The sequence below is a fragment of the Squalius cephalus genome, assembly GCF_949319135.1.
Source record: "Squalius cephalus genome assembly, chromosome: 12".
Taxonomy (NCBI): Eukaryota; Metazoa; Chordata; class Actinopteri; order Cypriniformes; family Leuciscidae; genus Squalius; species Squalius cephalus.
Window position 1 is genome coordinate 34,105,172 of NC_137133.1, and position 18,976 is coordinate 34,124,147.

Genomic DNA, 18,976 nt, shown 5'->3' on the forward strand with positions numbered 1-18,976 from the left:
AGTAGGTAGAGTGTTGCGCATGTGCATTTTTTCAAAAAGTGGAGAGGGCGGTTCTTTTCTAAAATTCGGGAAAATCCTCCGCTATACCTTTAACTAAAGCCATTTTTCACAAAAGGGCTGACAGTTAACTTGCATGTTAACTTGCATTTTAACTCATTTCTCGCACAGCTCTTACTAGCTGGCGACCGTTACACACGTCAACCTAATCATTTCGATTTTTTTAACCATCTCTAGATATTTTGATAGTATCAAATACTATTGCAAGCGAACTAAACCAACTAACACCAAAAAACATCACAGAATTCATCAAATCCACGGCTAAATACTCACCGATATTTGCGCTGCTGTCCATTTCCCTCCAAAATGATGTCACTTCCTGTAGGATGACATCATACAAGAACTGGCTTTTCTTTGTTAGAATGATTTTACAAGACTGGAAAGAGAAAACAGAATGGAAAGTGTTATTTCAAGGACAGAAAAAAACATGAATTAAAACTTAAAACATAACTGTAAAAAATTATTAGGTTTTCCACACAGCTAATCGCAGCGTTTCTCTGTCCATTTGCAAATTTACGTGGATCACCAGCTATGAGTATGATCAGAATAAACAGCAGTTTCTGAAAATAACCTTCCTGATTTATCCATGAAGGTTTCGGTTATGGAGACTGTGGTTGAGAAGAATCGGTTGAAGCTGCCTAACTGAATTTCTTACTGATATCCAATCCAGGGAAAACTGACCCAAGGAAGCTAGAGGGGTCAATTTGTGTCTAAGGGAGTTTGTGTGTGTGTGTGTGTGTGTGAGAGTGTGTTTCTGGGCTGTTGCGGACTGGTTAACCCTTAAGTGTTTTGCCCTGAGGACGTCATTAAATGTTCAGCAGCACACCTGGGAGGAGCTGCAGATAATATGAGCGACAGACTCTAAATGCTACACACACACACACACTTATATATATAACTCTAGTCTGGAAGGAGGGCCATATCCATAATTGATGGTTGCTTTTTATTTGAGGTACCGTGGGACACGGGACTGCAGCCTAATTTGATGAGAAATCGTTTTTTAAGGTTGTTACTTTGGCTTGACACGTCTGCTTTGAGCCGCCTGCCTCCCTCTCAACTCAAACTGCACTCCGCTCTGATGGAGGAATTAAAGATACATGTGAGAATAAATCTTACATGCAGGAGAGAACAGTGCAATATAGCACATAAAGGTGAATATGTTGGTGCATTTTGGTGGATGGGACCAAAAAGAGGCAAACAATTCCTGAAAAAGTCAAAGCAAAAGAAAAAACAGAGCTCTACATCAGGATATTAAATTCAAACCAGCTATTTATTATTCATATTATTATTTGTGGTCGTGTTAATTAGTTAAAGAAACTATAAATTATGCGTGTGTGCTCATTATGATAATGGCATATGCAGAGCGAGCGTCTGTCGAGGGAGGGTTCAGACCTTGACTCCACAATCGCAGTATCTGAATGTCTGATATCTCACGCTTTATATAGTGCATAAAAATGCCAGCATTACGTTTTTTTTTTTTTTTTTTACATTTTCGGAGGAAAATGCGAGTTGTGCTTGACCAAACAAAACTGAGCTGTGTTCTGAATGGTTGCTAAGTTACGTAGAGGGATAGTTCACTCAAAAATGAACACTCAGGGATCATTTACTTGCTCGTTTCAAACCTGTATGACTTTCTTTCTTCTGTGGAACATTAGAGAAAATGTTTTGAAAAATGTCCATACAATAGAAATCAATGGGGGTTGTTTCTCAGAAGAAAGCCAGTTATACAGATTTGGAACACATAAAAGTATACGATAACAAAATTGTCATCTCTTTAAGTCTAGATAACTACTTTCACTGTAAAAATGGCCAAAATATACCACATATTAACCGATGCAACAACTTGCTTTTATACATATTGATAAAAAAATGGAAATGCAGTAAAAGAGAATTTATGCTGTATTCTATAATTTAGCGAATAATTTCTTTATTTGCTCAGATGGAGAGACGCTATTTTGTTCAGCAACTGTCCAATTTGACAACATTTCCTCAGTGTTGATAATCATTTTAAAACCATGTCTTGTTTACAAATGAACAAATTACCTACAAAGTAGAAAAATGCTGACAAATTAATGAAAGCACTTTATGATATTCTAGTTTTCATTCTAGTCTCAGGTCCCTCTATCAATGTGAGTCTATGCAATGTTTCACCTGTTTTATTGTTCACCAGGCAAAAATCACTTAGAAAAGTAAAAGCAAATAATTTAAGAAATCAATTCTGTCTGTTGCACATATACACAAATTCTGTAAATGTAAAAGCTACTGTGTTAAAGTTTAACACTTAGGAACACATTTTTGAGGTTGTTTAAACCACTTAACCTGATTAGGAGCAACAGATAGTCTTAACAAGCCCCACTAATAACTAAATAATGCGTGCATGTGTTTATTGGATGGATTTACTGAAAAATATAATATCTATAGTATGTTTGTGCCTGAGTTTTCCTGTAAAGCAAACAAACATTGTGGTGTAGGGGAGATTTCAGAGACAGTCTGACTAAAAACAGGAAGAAAATCAAGAATATCAAGATGTGAATTAAAAAACTGCTTTAGGCCTTTATACAAGAGCTCAGATTTCCTCAGGGACACACTTTACTGTTGGATTGTCCATCAATATTTAAGATGTCTGTAATCGACAGTCAAAAATATGTTTAAAATCAGCCCTGTTGAGTTTGAGGAAATCCTGTGTTTATCTCATAAAAACTACCTGCTTCAGATCACAATCCAGCGAAGTTCGCTCTCTTAATGCTCACAGACGAATCGGTAGATAAACAAGCGTCTCTCGTGCATGTGCGGGGTTAGGATCTGCTCACCTCATGGGTTTACCAGCTCAACCACAACATAAACCCAAGCCTGTGGAGAAACATGCATTTATGAGCCACATAACCATATCAACTAACAGATGTCATAGTGTGAATTTCATGTGATCTCTGTAATATCGCAGCTGTTTCTATTACACAGCAATGAAATTCAGTAGAGAGTATTTGGAGAGCAGTGTTGGTATTGTTAAAACTGTTAACATTTTTGGTAATTGAAATAAAGTAGGAATAAAATATAAATAAGAGTGAAAAACCTCATTTATATATGAAATGTTGGCTTGGCAACTAAAATGACTAAAAATAAAAAGAAAGCTATATATAGACAGTTAAAATAATGAAAAGCACATAACAAAATTATTCAACTTAAACTTATAATTCAAATAAAAAATCTCACAAGTTTCTCAATGTCACACATTGTGTCTAACAAATGTGCAATCAAAAGTCAGATATCTCAACATGAAAAAACTTTCGCAAAATGATCTAAGCCTTTAGCTCTGCACTACTATAATGTCAACAGTTGATTCATTTGTGTCTATTTTCAGTCTCTACATAATCATTTTAATGAGAATCACTTTTAACATTTATGTGCAAAAGAGCTTAACGATCAGTTTTTACATAATTTTACACATCTGCATGAAGAAAACTAAAACCAGATTCCCTGGGAATTGAACCCATGCTCTTGGTGTTGCAAGCATGCTCTACCGTTTGAACTCCAGGAAAGCTTTGCAAATACTGTAGCTATGGCAAGTTTAAAAAAGGGCTCTTCCACAAACTTCTTGTTTTAACAGGAAATACATTAACACAGGAAAGAAAAACATGTGCCAATGTGCAATAAAGGGATAGTTCACCCAAGAACGAAAATTCGGTCATCATTTACTCACCCTCAACTCATACAGGTTTGGAACAACATAAGGGTGAGTAAATTATGACAGATTTTTGGGTGAAATATCGGTTTTACTATCAGTCTTTACATAATTTTACACATTTGCATGCTGGAAACTAAAACCTGAAACTACAACCAGTAGCATATGCATGTTGCTCTATAAATACAGATTTCACAAGTTATCAGTTATAAGTCACACAAAAAGTCAATATCATCAGCCATTCATAAGGCCTCACGAAAGATGCCATTTAGCGCCCTGTAAATACATCTGAAGCTTGTGCTAAAGGTGTATAATGATGTTTACAACAGCTGTATTAAAACTGCATGTGCTCACCTGTGTTAGCAGAGGCTAGTCCCTCTTCCCTTAGGCAGGTTATGGTTCTCGCTCACAGAATGGCCCCAGGCCTCGGTTCTAACACACTCATCCAGACATATCTCCGTTCAGCTCTCCCTCCACTGTCTGCCGCTCTTCATCTCCCTCTCTCTTTTGCTGTTTTCTTTATAACCAATTATACCTTCCTTTAAAGCTATTACCACTTGTTGTCTCGTCCCTTGACCACAGTGATCCCTTCAGATCAAGTAAATGGTTTTCAGCATGCTGATGGGTGCCATGATTAAGTAAAGACTGACAGTTACTTGCATTATTCTGTATTGACGTATTTCAATAGTTGGAGTGGAACACACTCTTAAAAAGGCTCCAAAAGGGGGTTTGGTTACACTTTATTTTAAGGTGTCGTTGTTACAGTGTAATTATATATTTAAGTACTGAGTAATATTAGGCAACTACATGTACTTACTATAGGGTTAGGGTAGGATTAGGATTTGGTTGAGGGTTAGTTGCATGTAATTATGCATAATTTACTGTTATTACTATGGTAAGTACACGTAACATATGTAACAAGGACACTGTAAAATAAAGTGTTACCGGGGGTTTTCATGACGATGCCATAGAAGAACCATTTTTGATTCCACAAAGAACCTTTCAGTCAACATTTCTTAAAATAACCATTGTTTTCCTTAGTGTGAAGAACATCTTAATAATCTGAAGAACTTTTTCCATTTTATAGAACTTTTTGTGAATTGAAAATGGTTCTAAGGATGTTAAAGGTTCTTTATGGAATAATACATGCCAATATAGAACCTTTATTTTTAAAAGCGCACGTAAAAGGCTATTTTTAAAGCCTTTAGTTCACATTAAAGACATTTGCCTCTATTAGATACTAAGAGTCTTGCTAAGAGACATTCTTATTTTAGACAGCAAACATATTATACCAAAGCTAACACAAATAGATAAAAACTTAACTTATGCACAAAACAGAATTTTATTCCATATGCACATTATGAAGTGTCTGTTTATATGCAATACATTGCTAAAATGTTGACTGTTGCATGTTTGAAGAATATCCAGCAGATACAAAGCTTATGAATATGGTGTCTGCTCTCTTGAAGAAGTATAATGCTTAAAACAGAATGAGATGACGCGCTCTTTCACAGATGTGTTGGGGTGTATGTGTGTCTTTGGAGGAAAAATGTACATGAGAAGTTTAGAAAAATAAGAGACAGATACTTTTAAAAAAACAATCCTCATTCGAAATGTTTCCATTTTATCAGATAAATCATCAAATGCAAAGGGCAGTTGTGCATCTGTTGCAGCCAAACTCATTTTTGAGCTGCTCGCCCCACAGAAACCAATCGCTTTGATCACTATATTCAAGAGTTGTCTGCACAACAAAATAACAAAGAATTTTTAATGTCCAGTTTATTTGACTTTATCCGCTTTTTTATTTGTTTACATTTATTTTATTTTTATTAGTGCTGTCAATCGATTTAAATTCTTAAAGGGATAGTTCATAACTTATAGGTACGTCAAATGTCGTTTCAAACCTGTTTGTCTTTCTTTCTCCTGTGGAGCACAAAATAAGTTTTGAAAAACGTTTCAATGTTGTTTGGAGCCCACTGACTTTCAAAATATGTTGGTTTGAGTTCAACAGAAGAATAAATCATGTTACTGTACAAACATAATGACGTTTTTCCACGTGCACATCAGTTTAGATCAGCTCTGAATCAGTTTGTAGTCACAACACAAAATAGAATGAAAAAATATCAAATTAATAAACCAAGGTTGTTACAGTTAACTAAAACTCTTAAAAATTAAATAAAAAAAACTTAAAACTTAATTTATTTCAGCTAATTGCCAAAACAATATTTCACATTTTAATTTAGTTTAACTTGATGCACTAAAATAAAAATGAATATAGACATACAAAAAACTACTAAAATGACAAGAAAACCTTAACTAAAATTAAAATGGAAATAGAAAATAGAAAAAATTAGTCAAACTATATTAGTATCCAAAATAACACGGAAATAAAATTAAAACTTAAATATTTTTTAAAAACATATTTAATTAACATTAACTTTGAATGTTTTTTAAAGAATATTTTGTTACCATTATTGTCACTTTTCTAATGCATGTGTATAAATGCTTTGGGAATATAGTATGTAATGTGATTCATGCCTACTTGAAATACTTTGACATGTTGAAGCTGTGACAGTATTCCAGCCATAGCAGCGCTTTGGATGCTGTTGCTATCAGTGACATAGCCGCTACACAGTTACGATCATACCGGGCTTTAGGGCGCAAGGCCTGACGGGTCACGATCCCGACGTCGCGCTCGTGGCGATCCGAGACAGAAAAACACACTCACTTCAGACGATAGTCTTGTCTCTTGCCTTGCACTGGCGTATGACGCTAGGGGGCTAATCCACATTTTAAAGCTAATTTATGGAGATCCGGTAAGCACTGCCTTTAAACATGCAGTCAAATTAATATTCAAATGTAATTCCTCACCTAAAGAAATAAAACATGCTAATGGCATACTAATTTAGTTGCAGCTGCTGTAGCTCAGAGGCTGATGGTCTGATTTCTCAAGGCCGAGTATTTAACTCCGCAGCCAGAGAATAAAGACAGAATTTTTCTTCCCGTAAATGAATTAGTAAACAGCAAGTACGTGCTTGTAGAAGCGCCGGTGTCGGTGGATGTGAACGTAGGCTGCTGGATGTATTCGTGTCAGATAGTTTGTTCATTACTACGCACGTCCTCTCGGGCCAGAAAGGGTCACATTTTAACTTCAACCTCGTCTCACGCAGGGAAACTATTTTTTTATGCAAAGCTGATTTTAATTACGACTTATAGATGTGGATGAAAAAAGCAAAAGGCAACGAATGGTTGGGATTGGCTGGGAAGTTGCGCATTAGCCGTCACCACCTGTGGCTGTTTTCAGTAATGGCTTTTCATGCGGTTCCGCGTGCGTCTAGGGGAGGATGAATAAAACAAACGAAAATATGAAAATATAGACATTGGTTTGTCATTGTGTGCTGTCCTCCAGGGGTGCAATCTGTATTTGCATATTCATACTTTTGACCGGGTACATAAATAATTTCCTTCTCTCCAAAGGTTAGGACTCATTAAATAAAGTCCAGCAACTAGAGAGAATATTTTCTATTATTAATTGTTTTTTGTGATGCTGCATGGAGCTGTTATAATTTATAACTGACCTGAACTCTCCTTTCTAGTTTCCACCCGGGTTACCACTGAAAGCCAGTTCACCTTGGGCAATGACAATCTCCAGCTTAACCTCTCAAAGAGCCGCCACAGGGCAGTTCCTCCAGCCCAACAAACAGCTCCTCCTAGATCTTCCACAGGGAATTGACTCTGCACAAATGAATCGGACCACAGAATGAGTGCTTACTGAGCTCTCGAAGAGCAGCCGGTTAAACAAACCATTTATGTGAACAAGAAACAGATTGAGGGATGCTGATGTGGACAAATCGGGAGTGATTGACATCAAGATCAAAAGGTGAAGCGTGACATTTCTGCACGATTGGGATGCGTCCGAGAGCTTAATAATGCTGCTTTCGGAGAATGCATTCCAAGGTAGGAAGGCATCAAGGCACGTCTAAATCCAAAGTTAGCTTCACTTTCTGTCTCCTGAAATACCTTCATCTGAGCGATTTTTGAAGGCAGCATTGATGTATCTTTAGCTGCCTTTGATATCCCACAATCCTGTGCTTTCCATTCTGTGACAGATAAGATGAAAAAATTACATTTGAGTCTGAAAGTTGCGGTTGTTGGTCAGTTTGTGACCAACGTTTTTTCCTTCTAATGTGACGTCTAGCAAGAAATGACAATTGTAGTAATTATATTTTGCTTAGTTATCACCAAAGCTCTCTCTATTTTGCGGTAGATCATTAAAGCCTTACGATGCCTCAGATATCTGTCTGAAATCAGTTTCGGAAGATACCTTCATGCGCAAACGCTGCCTACAAACTCAGTCTTAAACACTGAGAAATGCTGGCCTAATGGTTAGAGAGTCAGACTTGTAACCTGAAGGTTGCTGGGTCGATTCTCAATACCGGCAGGAAAAATGTAAGTGGAGGAGTAACGTGGATGGGTTAAATGCAGAGGACAAATTCCAAGTATGGGTTACCATCACTTTCAAAGTCATTGCCTGATAAAGTTTTCAGATGCAGTCGCCCCAAACTCCAAATGCCATTGGTTGAGCCAGTGTCACAGCATAAAATGACAATATTTGAACATAAAAAAGACACACTTAGGCAATAAAGAAGAAAAATTAGGTGACTAACCTGTGGTTTTCAGGGTTGATCCTCAACAGCACCCCACCTGGATGAAACAATCTGTATCAAACTTTAGTTGAAAGTTAACATTAATGCATGCAAATATCTATCTATCTATATATCTATCGCTCACTATAAGGATGCAGTAATGGTAAAGCTGAATTTTCAGCATTACTCCAGACTTTAGTGTCACATGATCCTTCAGAAATCATTCTAATATGCCGATTTGCTGATCAAGAAAAAAAATCTTATTATGAAATGTATTTGAAATTGAAAAACATTAGAAATGGCTTTACTGTCACCTTCGATCAATTTAATACATCCTTGCTGATTAAAAGTATTAATTTGTAAAATGTACTATTCAAACTTTTAAACAGTAGTGTATATGTGTATACTGATTACTTTTCTGCTTAAAGTTGGACATATTAAATTATTACCAAAATAACAGACCAATCCTGATGGTTCAAATGGTTGGGGAAGCCTGACGTTTCTGGCAAAGTAGAAATATCTGAAAGAGAAAAAAAATGAAAAATGCTTTCCAGTTAATTCTATGGGATTTTATGATTTAAACTTTATTTTTTACGAACAAGCCTTGTCTTCATGAAGACAAAAAAAAAGTGTTCAGGGTGCTCAGGGAGTTCAGTCAGATGTCTGAAGGTGCTCTTTGGGGTCGGGAATTCAAATAAATGTGGAAAAGAGAAAATCCAAGGCACTCTTCTTCAAAATTATTTAAAAAGCCTTTACTTTACTGGCTATATAGCCAGTCAAATAAAGGATTTTTTAATAATTTTGAAGAAGAGTGCCTTGGATTTTCTCTAAGCCATGTCTTTACTTCACTGAAAAGAGCATCAAAAATCACACAGGCACAGCAACAAAGTTCCTTGTGGTTACCATCCCATAATCACAACGACGAGAATTACCACAAAATATCAAACCCACTTGAGCAAGATGTTTGCTTCAAGGCCTTGTCAACAAATAAGATTGAAGCATTTAGCCATTTGGTGGCGCTATGCACAGAAAGTGGTTTTGCAAAACCAGTATTAAACACCAAAGAATGAAGCATCTGGAAAAAACTGGACTGCTTGAAATAAGATGTTAAATACATTTTTGAAGGGTACAAATTCAGTTTATGTTGAGTGAAATAACGTCTGACATGCAAGTGTGTGACTTGTGTGCTCAACAAGTTTCTATGTCCATTGCTGTCTCTGTGTTTTAAATATATTTGTTGATTTCAGGGCGAATAATAAATCGATAAATCAACTTGGTGAAGACGGCTTTAATCTTAATTAATTACCTCCCAGTTTCTGTGTCTCAAAAATAAAGTTGTGCAATATTTATTAAATCACACCAAAAAAAAAATTTGAATGTTGAGTGGGGGAAAAAATCCTTGAAATTTTCATCAAACGTATTCTAATCAGGCAGTCGTCAGGTCAGCTAATGAGATGGCAGGAGTGAGGGCCTGACACTGCAGGCTCTGCCAAATGACTACCTCCCTCTCTCTCTCTCTCTCTCTCGTTCTATCAGTCCGTATCGCTCTCTCTCTCGCACGCTTTCATCATCGCTGAAGCTCATTAGTCCATCTTTCAGGCTTCCATTTGATTATAGTTTCACTTTTTAAAAGTGAAAAATATTTCACTCATTTACTCTCATTAGTCCTCAAGGTCATCGTTTGAAGCCGCTCCTGTCAATGTAAGATAAATCGACCCTTCGGATCCTCTCCCTCTCTCGCTCGTTCTCCGCGTATCTCCTTCAACGCTTCAGAAACGTCTCTCGCTGTCCTTTTGCTCCAAAGTTACACCGCTGTAATCATCTCTTCCACTCGTCCCTCCGTTTCGCTCACACCATCCTGACAGAAACTAGCGGAAAGGCAAAGTGGAAGACAAAGACACAGAAAAAAGTGATAAAGTGAGAGAGACTGGCTAAGCATACTACTCTTACTATTTCTACCATATAAATATATCACAACTAGTATAAGTAGTATGCGGTATCCAAATTCAGCCAGAATTTAATGGATTTCATGGTTTATATATATATATATATATATATATATATATATATATATATATATCAGAGTTTCCGCTAGAAAAAAATGGTGCCGTTCAAAGTGACCAGCAGAGGTTTCGTTTTCCGGACATTTTAATGATTTGCCGGACAAATATCGCCTCTTAATTAGTCAAGTTGAGGAAAACTGGAGGAAGGCTATGTAACTTAAAAAATGACATAATCAGGCCGAATGCAACATGTTTATTAGCCTAACTTTCAAAAAAAAAAACGAAAAAAAAAAAACATGACCGTCCGATTGGCGTCAATCAACGGCAATTGTTTTTACTATGGTTTCACATTCATAGTTTAACAAACCAATCCCCCTTTCCCACATAAAATATCTGAAGCCTATTGTTTTTACTCAAGCGAACTTCCCAGTGTCTCTCCACAACTTGCAATGCGCATAAGCCGCGTAACCTTGTTCTCCGCAAGGCTTTTTTTGTTGCTTCGTCTTGATCCGATTCTGCAGCGAGAACCCCCTCTCTGCAGGAACACACGAGACCCATTTTCTACTATGTTTTTGTACGTTTCTTCATTCGGATCTATTTGCGATCCATTTCATTCTAAACAAAAAACGCAGTTTATATGGTTCGTCCTTGTTTCATTGTTCATTAAGATAATAATTAATAAATGCGCGCATAATTATCAGTGAACTTGATAAATGTTGCAGTGAACTTGATAAATGTTTTACATGCATGCACAAACAAATGCCTTTCAACTTATGTGTGCAAAATTCAGAATAAAATTAATGTGCAGCAATTTGTACAAATAGAGAGTCTAGGCCTACTATACGTGTTGTAGCCATTAAATAAGCTCATAGTTTAATATTTGTTAAAATATTAAGTTATTTTTTAATTTATGTTGATTATGAAAAGTGAACCGCACGAGTAGGATAGGATGCGCAATATCGAGAGACATGGAGCAGGTCAGACATGATTTTGACCACTTAATTAAGTTTGGTTTTGTAGAAAGACTTTTTTGAAGTGAATTTCGTTTTGTATAAATTGTATCTTAATTTTAATAATTTTTTTATCAACCAATTGCCTGTATTTAATAAATAAGCAGCTAATAGCAGACGATAAGCCTAATATGCAGGCGCCCGCGCGGTCACTTGCATAGCTCTTGAACGGGAGCGCATCTCATTCTAATTTAACGAAACTCAGCGTAGGCCTCACCCTCACAGACATGAAATATATCTTAAGAAAGCTTGAAATGTCTTTTTAACAATTTAAAACGAAAAGAAATAGGCTACTCTCTGATTATGTAATCCATGATGTGCATTTCTCTCTATAGGCGCGTTCACTACGGATATGGCGATCGTCAACTTCATCTTTACAGCTGTTGTTGCTGTTAATAAACTAAAAATAATAGGCCTATAATTTTATTAAACAATAAATTAAACGAAATTGTAATTGTATTAAAAAAAAAGCAACAAAAAAACTTTTTTTTTTTTTTTTACCTATGCTAATTACGCATTCAATTGGCTACCGAGTCACTGTCCTCAGTGCCCAGAAAAGCGCTGAAACGGAGATGAAGGGGAACCCGTTTTTTTTTTGTTTTTTTTTGGCTTATTTTAACGGGCCCATCCAGTTTTCTGGAGGCCCACCTACAATCAAAATCCTGGCGCCGCTATGCTTCGGAGCAGTCTGATATCAAGAAATAACAGACCGCATTCCACATTGGAATTCAACCAAGCCATGTAATAATGTTTAATAATTTTCAAACGGTAGAGCCTGTTCCTTTATAACATAGCCAAAGGTCGGTGTATTTTTGCTTTATACATTTTAGGCTTATTCTCAAATTCAGATTGTGTTAGGGGGGCGGGATTATTAGGCAATTTTAACCCATAGACTGTAAGTTTTAACCGGACAATTTGACCGGAGAAATTTAATTTTGTCGGACATTTCTTTTTTTTTCCGGCCAATGTCCGGTAATTACCGGACAACGGAAACCCTGATATATATATATATATATAGCCTATACAGTAGCCTAAAAGATTGGTTTCATGTTTCTGAAAGAAGTCGAAAGTCGATTATGCTCAGCAATATTCAGTAATATTATTACGATTTAAAATAGCTGTTTTCTATTTGAATATATTTTAAAATATCATTTATTCCTGTGATCAAAGCTGGATTTTCAGCATCATTACTCCAGTCTTCAGTGTCACATGATCCTTCAGAAATCATTTCTGCTCAAGAAACATTTCTTAATATTATTATCAATGTTGAAAAAGTTGTGCTGCTTCATATTTTTTGTGGAAACCCTTTTTTTCTGGATTCTTTGATGAATAGAAAGTCTATTTATTTGAAATAAAAATATTTCACGTTATAAATGTCTTTACTGTCACGTTTGATCAATTTACTGTAAAAAATATCTTACTGACCTCAAATTTTTTAACTATACATATACATACAATAGATAAAAACAATTATTATTGTTTTAATATTTATTTTTTTAACAATTATTATAATAAAAAATAAAACAATTAAACCAATTATAAAAAATAATTGTTAACAATTAAAAAATAAAAACAATTAATATAAAAACAATTATTATTATATTAAACTACTGTCCTAAAGTTTGGGGTCTGTAAGATTTTTAAAAATAATTTAAAACTTAAAAAAGTAAAATAAATTCTGTTTAAACTTTCATTCATCAAGGAACTGAAAAAAATTGGCAGTTCAATACAAAAAGAAAGTAATGGACAGAATAATCATAATACAAAGTCTGACACACTACATGAGTGTGTGTTTCTGCTAAGCTCCTGTGTAAATGTATGTGTTTTTTGTGTCTTTAGTTGTAAACGTGGCGTGTGATTGAGGCCTAAGGCTGACAGGAGAAATTAAAGCACAATCGATATTGACTGATGTTTCTTTCCCTGGTCTCCTCCAGTCACTCTCTGTGTGTGTGTGTGTGTTGTCATACTCTCATTACTGCGGCTGTTTCAGGGATTAGCAATTTCTGTATTAATTGCTAATTGCTCTTAATGACATTTAATGGCTGTCAGTCAGTCCAAGTCCCACCCCTCAGTCTGTCAATCAATCTCTCCCCGGTGAATTAATGCAAGTCTCGTGTAGCCAGAGCTTCAGACTGATGGCAGAAGGACTCCATCGAGGCTTTCATTGGCTAAGGGCCGGAGGCCGTCTGACTGACATGTAAAGCAACCAATCACAGTTTGTTTTGTTCTGCGTCATGTTTAGGGGCGTGAAAATGTAACATCGATGTCTCTACAATAACAGACCGGTGTGCAAAACTCTTGGACGTATTTTAAAGAGTCTATGCCGTGAACTTTACTTTTTCTTCCCTCTTTGTATATTTTTCCTTTTTCAATTAAATTTGACTCACTTGTATATTTGAGAAAATAATATATTAAATGAAGAAATATTCTGTACTTACACATTTTTAGATTTTCATCACGACACAATTTCATTGGTTTATTAAGCCATTTAGGGTAACACTTTAAAATAAGGTCTCATTTGTTAAAATGAGTTAATGTATTAACTAACATGAACTAACAATGAGCAATGCATTTGTTACAGTATTTATTAATCTTTGTTAATGTTAGTTAAAGGTTGTATCAGGGGTGCCGTCATAGGCAGTCGTGCACGAGCGCAAAACCTCACAACATCCACCCCCTGTCGGTGATTGGTTGGAACACTATTTGCTTTGGTTTTGAGTGGTTGGTGAAACCACTTGTTTTTGTGTGCAGATCTCAGAGCCTAGGCTGCCTACAGAGACAAGTTTTTTTGACGGCCTGCTTATAGGGCGGGCAGCTAGCGGATCGTTAGGAAAGATTAGATGAATGTGATCATTTATGTTTGGGCCTGAAATCGCTGATACAACCTTTAATAAATATACAGTCATTCATTGTTTGTTCATGTTCAGTGTATTAACTAATGTTAGCAAATACAACTTTTAATTAGTAAATGCTGAGATTAACATTAACTAAGATGAATTAATGCTGTAGTAGTTCATTCTTAATTCATGTTAACTAAAGTAGTTAACTGATGTTAAAAAAATGAAACCTTATTATAAAGTGTTCAAATAAAATCATGTCATATGACTTTTATGATTGAAAAAAAAAACTAATAATGATGTATAATGATATAAATTAAAATTGCAAACATTGTTTTTATAATTACTGTCATTTTCAACTCAGTCAGTGCTTATATGGGATGAGTAGTCGATTGCATCTTCAAATGTTTTCCCTACGATTTTCAAATACTTTTTGCATCAAATCAAAGTTTGTTTGTTATGTCTGGTTGGTCTGGTTTATTACTTTGAATTGCTATAGAGAAATTGAAAGCGAAAAATACTTACGAAGCCAAAGCAACTAAAAAATGGGCATTTACTATTGCACTGTACAGTCGATCTTGATTGTGTGTGTGTGTGTGTGTGTGTGTGTGTGTGTTCTGAAGCTCCACCCCCAACCAGGGTCTCAACCTCATATTTAAAATATCAGACAAAGTGCTGTGATGTCACAAAGCATCAGTGTCCAGCAAACTCCCTATGTGTGTGTGTGTGTGTGTTTGTGTGTGTAAATGTGTGTTAGAGAAAGAGCTTAACTGAACCCTTTTTCCTGTTATGCACTCTTTTCTTTTCTTCCTCCATCTTCCTGTCACTCTTTGCTGTGTCCCATCCTTTCCAGCCTCCCTGTCTCTCTGTGTCTTTAAGCTGCTGAATGTAGGTTGCTCTGCACAATCTATAGGCCTCAGGGATACAGCAGAGAAGAGAGAGAGACAGAGAGAGAGAGAGACAGGGCACTCAGTCAGTGTCTGCAGATGAACATGGTGCCCAGAGCGAGACAAACAGGAAGCTCATCGAGCATCTCGAACCCTGACAGCACAATCAGCCTGACACTGCAGCCATCCACACACATGCACACGTTTATTTTTTCATTTGGAGTCTGCATGCGAGGACACACACAAACATAATGTACATTTACTAAACCTTTCCCTACCCTTAAATTAAAACTTAAAAACGTAAACCTAAAACTTCATTTTTTTTAAAAGAACACTATTTTAAAAGATTTTTACAAACAAAGATTCACAAAGCGATAACTGTAAAAAAAAAAAAAAAAAAAAAAAACCAGATAAATAGTAGAGTACGTTTTACAAGAAAATAGTATTTCCGACTTTTTATTTCAAAATTTCACGTTTAATTCATTGTTACACTTGCCGTTTCTTTGTAATTATAAAATTTACAAGAAATTTCTGAGTGGAAATATTTGCAAAGTATACACCCATTATTTTCAGTGAAGTTTTTTGTTTTTTCAGATTTAGTTGAGCAAGGAACAAATCTGTATCGAAAATATAGCTAAGTGTGCACACAAACTTCACGTATAGCTATACAAATGAGGATAGACTTCTGATATTTTTATACAAAACTAATTATGAACATTACACACACTTAAGCCCAAACGGATCCCAAACCCTAAAACATTTGCAATTTTATAATTACAATAAATAAATAAATATATTTAGGCAGGTGTATTTTGTGGCTCGTTTCTGGAGGTTTTAGTTCCTTTAATTAAAACCTCTAAATGAGGACATTTCATTATAAAATTGGTGTATACAATTTTCACCAAGAAATTGCTTGTTAATTTTACAAATAATTACTAAGAAAGTGCAAGTAACATTGAATTAAGCATCACATTTTGAAGTTGCATAAACGTAAAATTGTTTTGTTTTTTTACGTTTTTTTTTTCATCACCAACGCAAGTTGTTAGCTTTAACTTCTGTACAAATTTGTACCCAAAGTACACACATATGCAAACACTTAGCTATCTAAATAAAGATATTGCAATGGTTTTATAATCATTACCAAAACTTTAACCCATAATCTCTCAAGAACCCTTTTAGAATTAAAACATTTAACTTTATATATGAATATTTGTTGCAACTGAGGATGTCCCTAAGGATGGTTTTTATTTTTAGCTAACAGTTTTGTAAACAGGTAGCTATAGGTAAACCCACACGTTAACATGAGGAACGAGGGAATGTTAACTTCTGTTGTTTTTATATAAAGCCGAATATGATCCCAGACTATCCCAAACCCTAAAAGAAACCAGCAAGTACAGCTAAACCCCGCACACAAGTACAGTGTTAACAAAGACACACTCTCATCCATCATAACACATTAACTCAGGTATAGTTAAACTGATCCTGTCTGAGGAAACGTTCAGAAACCGATATAAGGACCCCTGACTCTCACACATGCACACACCGGCCTCAGACTGAGAGCAAGGACTGCAGTGTGGCAAAAATTTCAGAGGGATGAAGTGAGTGTGAGTGAGTGAGTGAGTGAGTGTGTGTGTGAGTGAGTGTGTGTGTGTGTACATTTGGAGGTGGGGTCTGGGGGGAGTGTGTGTGTGTATGTGTGTGTGTTTGGGGTGGGGTGGGGGGGAATGGTGTCAGCTGCACAGGCAGCAGAAAGCAACATCTTAATAAAACAGCCCGAGGCAAAATCCCATTAAAGACTTCACAGAGCAGCCAGGTACACACACACACACACACACACACACACACACACACACACACAATATACAATACATCTGTCTGTCTTTGTGTATGACAGTGTGTGAATTCATTTGGACTCTGTCTGTGTGTGTGTGTGTGTGTGTGTGTGTGTGTGTGTGTGTGTGTGTGTAGGGTTACAGACCTCACTGCGACCTCACTACCTTCAGATGCGTTCAGAGAATACCAATAAGAAAGAACAATTCTTTGATGTATTGGTGAGAGATAGAAAAACTTTTTCTTCAGTGTGCGTACATTTTTTTTTTTTTTTTTTTTGGGCAGCCGGATTGTTCAATATTTCACTATATTTACCTTTACAACAAATCATAGAGGGATACAGTTCTGTGAAAGCAACATTCTGGCCAAACAACGACACACACACCCCGTTTACAAATGATGATCCCATTAGCATTTTATGTATGGGAGGCAGATGAGAGACAGAGAGAGGGGAACATTAGCACAGTTAAAAACATCCACATCTGTCAGAGCGCAAATGGGATGTCGGTAGGGAGGGGGAAAAAAGAGACAGACGCAGAAGTTAAAACTCTCTGGCTTTTTCTGCCCAAACGCAGAACTTCACGTTTTTGTAAACTATTGTTATGACAGCATGTCACTTCGGTTTGAGCGTCAGCGGTAGCGCGCGGCGCGGGCTGAGCAGGGCGGTGAAGCGATCTTTAGCGAGACCCTAAGGCTATTGTCATAAAGCTCAACGGCGCTAACAGCCAACTCTAATTCACTTGTCAACTGCCTGATAAAATACTGCACAAATGCCATTTTAACTGAAGCAGCTAATAGGGAAGTTTATATGTCTTCTAGTGCCGCGCGTGCGTGAGAGTCTTCACACTAGTCGTCATCATTCTAATCTAAAGCATATTAGAATAATCAGGCAGAAATAAATCACATCTGCGTTATCTGGTTAAGTTGATTCGGTTAAGTCGCCTGTTAACCCTTGTAATCCAGACAGCCAACGAGTCCTGACCCGAGCGTTAGACTTTGAAAGCTAAACTAAACCTTTAATCTTAGTCGAGATACGTTAAGAGCTGCTATTGACTCCAGCGCTAATGAACACAGCTCTACAAACAAGTACAGAATTCGAGAATTGGCTGCACTGAATTTCAAACTCACCAACAAAAAGATTCGTAAAATACACGTGTATAGGCCTATGTGATGTGAGTGAGGCGTTTAAGTGAAATGAGAGAATCGTAGGGAGGATGTGCTGGTGTTTATCTGCACCTGGAGGCAGGAAGAGAATCTTGTCTCGTTATTTCAGTCAGTTAAATATGTGAACGCTTATTCTTAAGACATTAATCAATGAGTTTGAATTCTGAACTACAGTCTACTGAGAAAGACTGAGGTGTAGCAAAGGCTGCCGAAACATGGTAGAGTAATGGTATTTTATGATTATTATAGGCTATGCAAATACCATATATCCACAAAAACAATCAAAGGGAGCTATATTCAACAGATTAATTGAAAGGAAACAGGGATGCTTGGATCTAGACACAAAGGCCTACTGTAGGCTACCTACTACCTTGTTGGAGTAATATGAGGTAGTAGACTATTTATCAAAGTAACTTTTATAATAGCAGTAGTATAAAGCAATAGTTTATAAGTAGGCTATTATAATAGCGCAACTGTCAAAAGTAACAAAAAGTAACAAAAAAAACATGGCATGTTACAATGTCATCAAAAACAGTGCAATGCTGTAGATTTGTATCTGGGTAAGCTATAGACAAAACATTATGAATATACTTAGATTCTAAATCTACTTAAAGAGAATACAATAATAGGCCTACCACAGTAGGATACTTTTTGTTAGAGCCCATTTGGGTTGATGACAGTGTGCTCGTAACGCCCCCTGCTGGCGCGAACCGCAGCTCTGGTATATTAATTAAACTCGCGCAGCTTCCGGGTTAGAAGAGCGCGCGAGGGCTCGAGACAGGTGAGGCCCGGTGGAGCTCACGGTGGCGCGAAGCCCGAGGACGCGCCGCACTGATGCCGTTTCTACCGTTCAGAACTGATGT

At 36.5% G+C, this 18,976-nt stretch overlaps 1 protein-coding gene across 1 annotated transcript in view; it reads right to left on the reverse strand.

Moving 5' to 3' along the window:
* tfap2d (transcription factor AP-2 delta (activating enhancer binding protein 2 delta)) overlaps positions 1-18,976 on the reverse strand; it is a 94,897-nt gene that overhangs the window by 68,923 nt on the left and 6,998 nt on the right. Inside the window, exons 3-9 of the mRNA XM_079889402.1 lie at positions 15,004-15,139; positions 10,039-10,250; positions 8,832-8,902; positions 8,404-8,440; positions 7,315-7,471; positions 2,762-2,907; positions 331-433 (exon numbers count right to left, since the gene is read on the reverse strand). The gene's annotated coding sequence lies outside the window, so the exon portion shown is untranslated. The remainder of the gene's footprint in view (positions 1-330; positions 434-2,761; positions 2,908-7,314; positions 7,472-8,403; positions 8,441-8,831; positions 8,903-10,038; positions 10,251-15,003; positions 15,140-18,976) is intronic.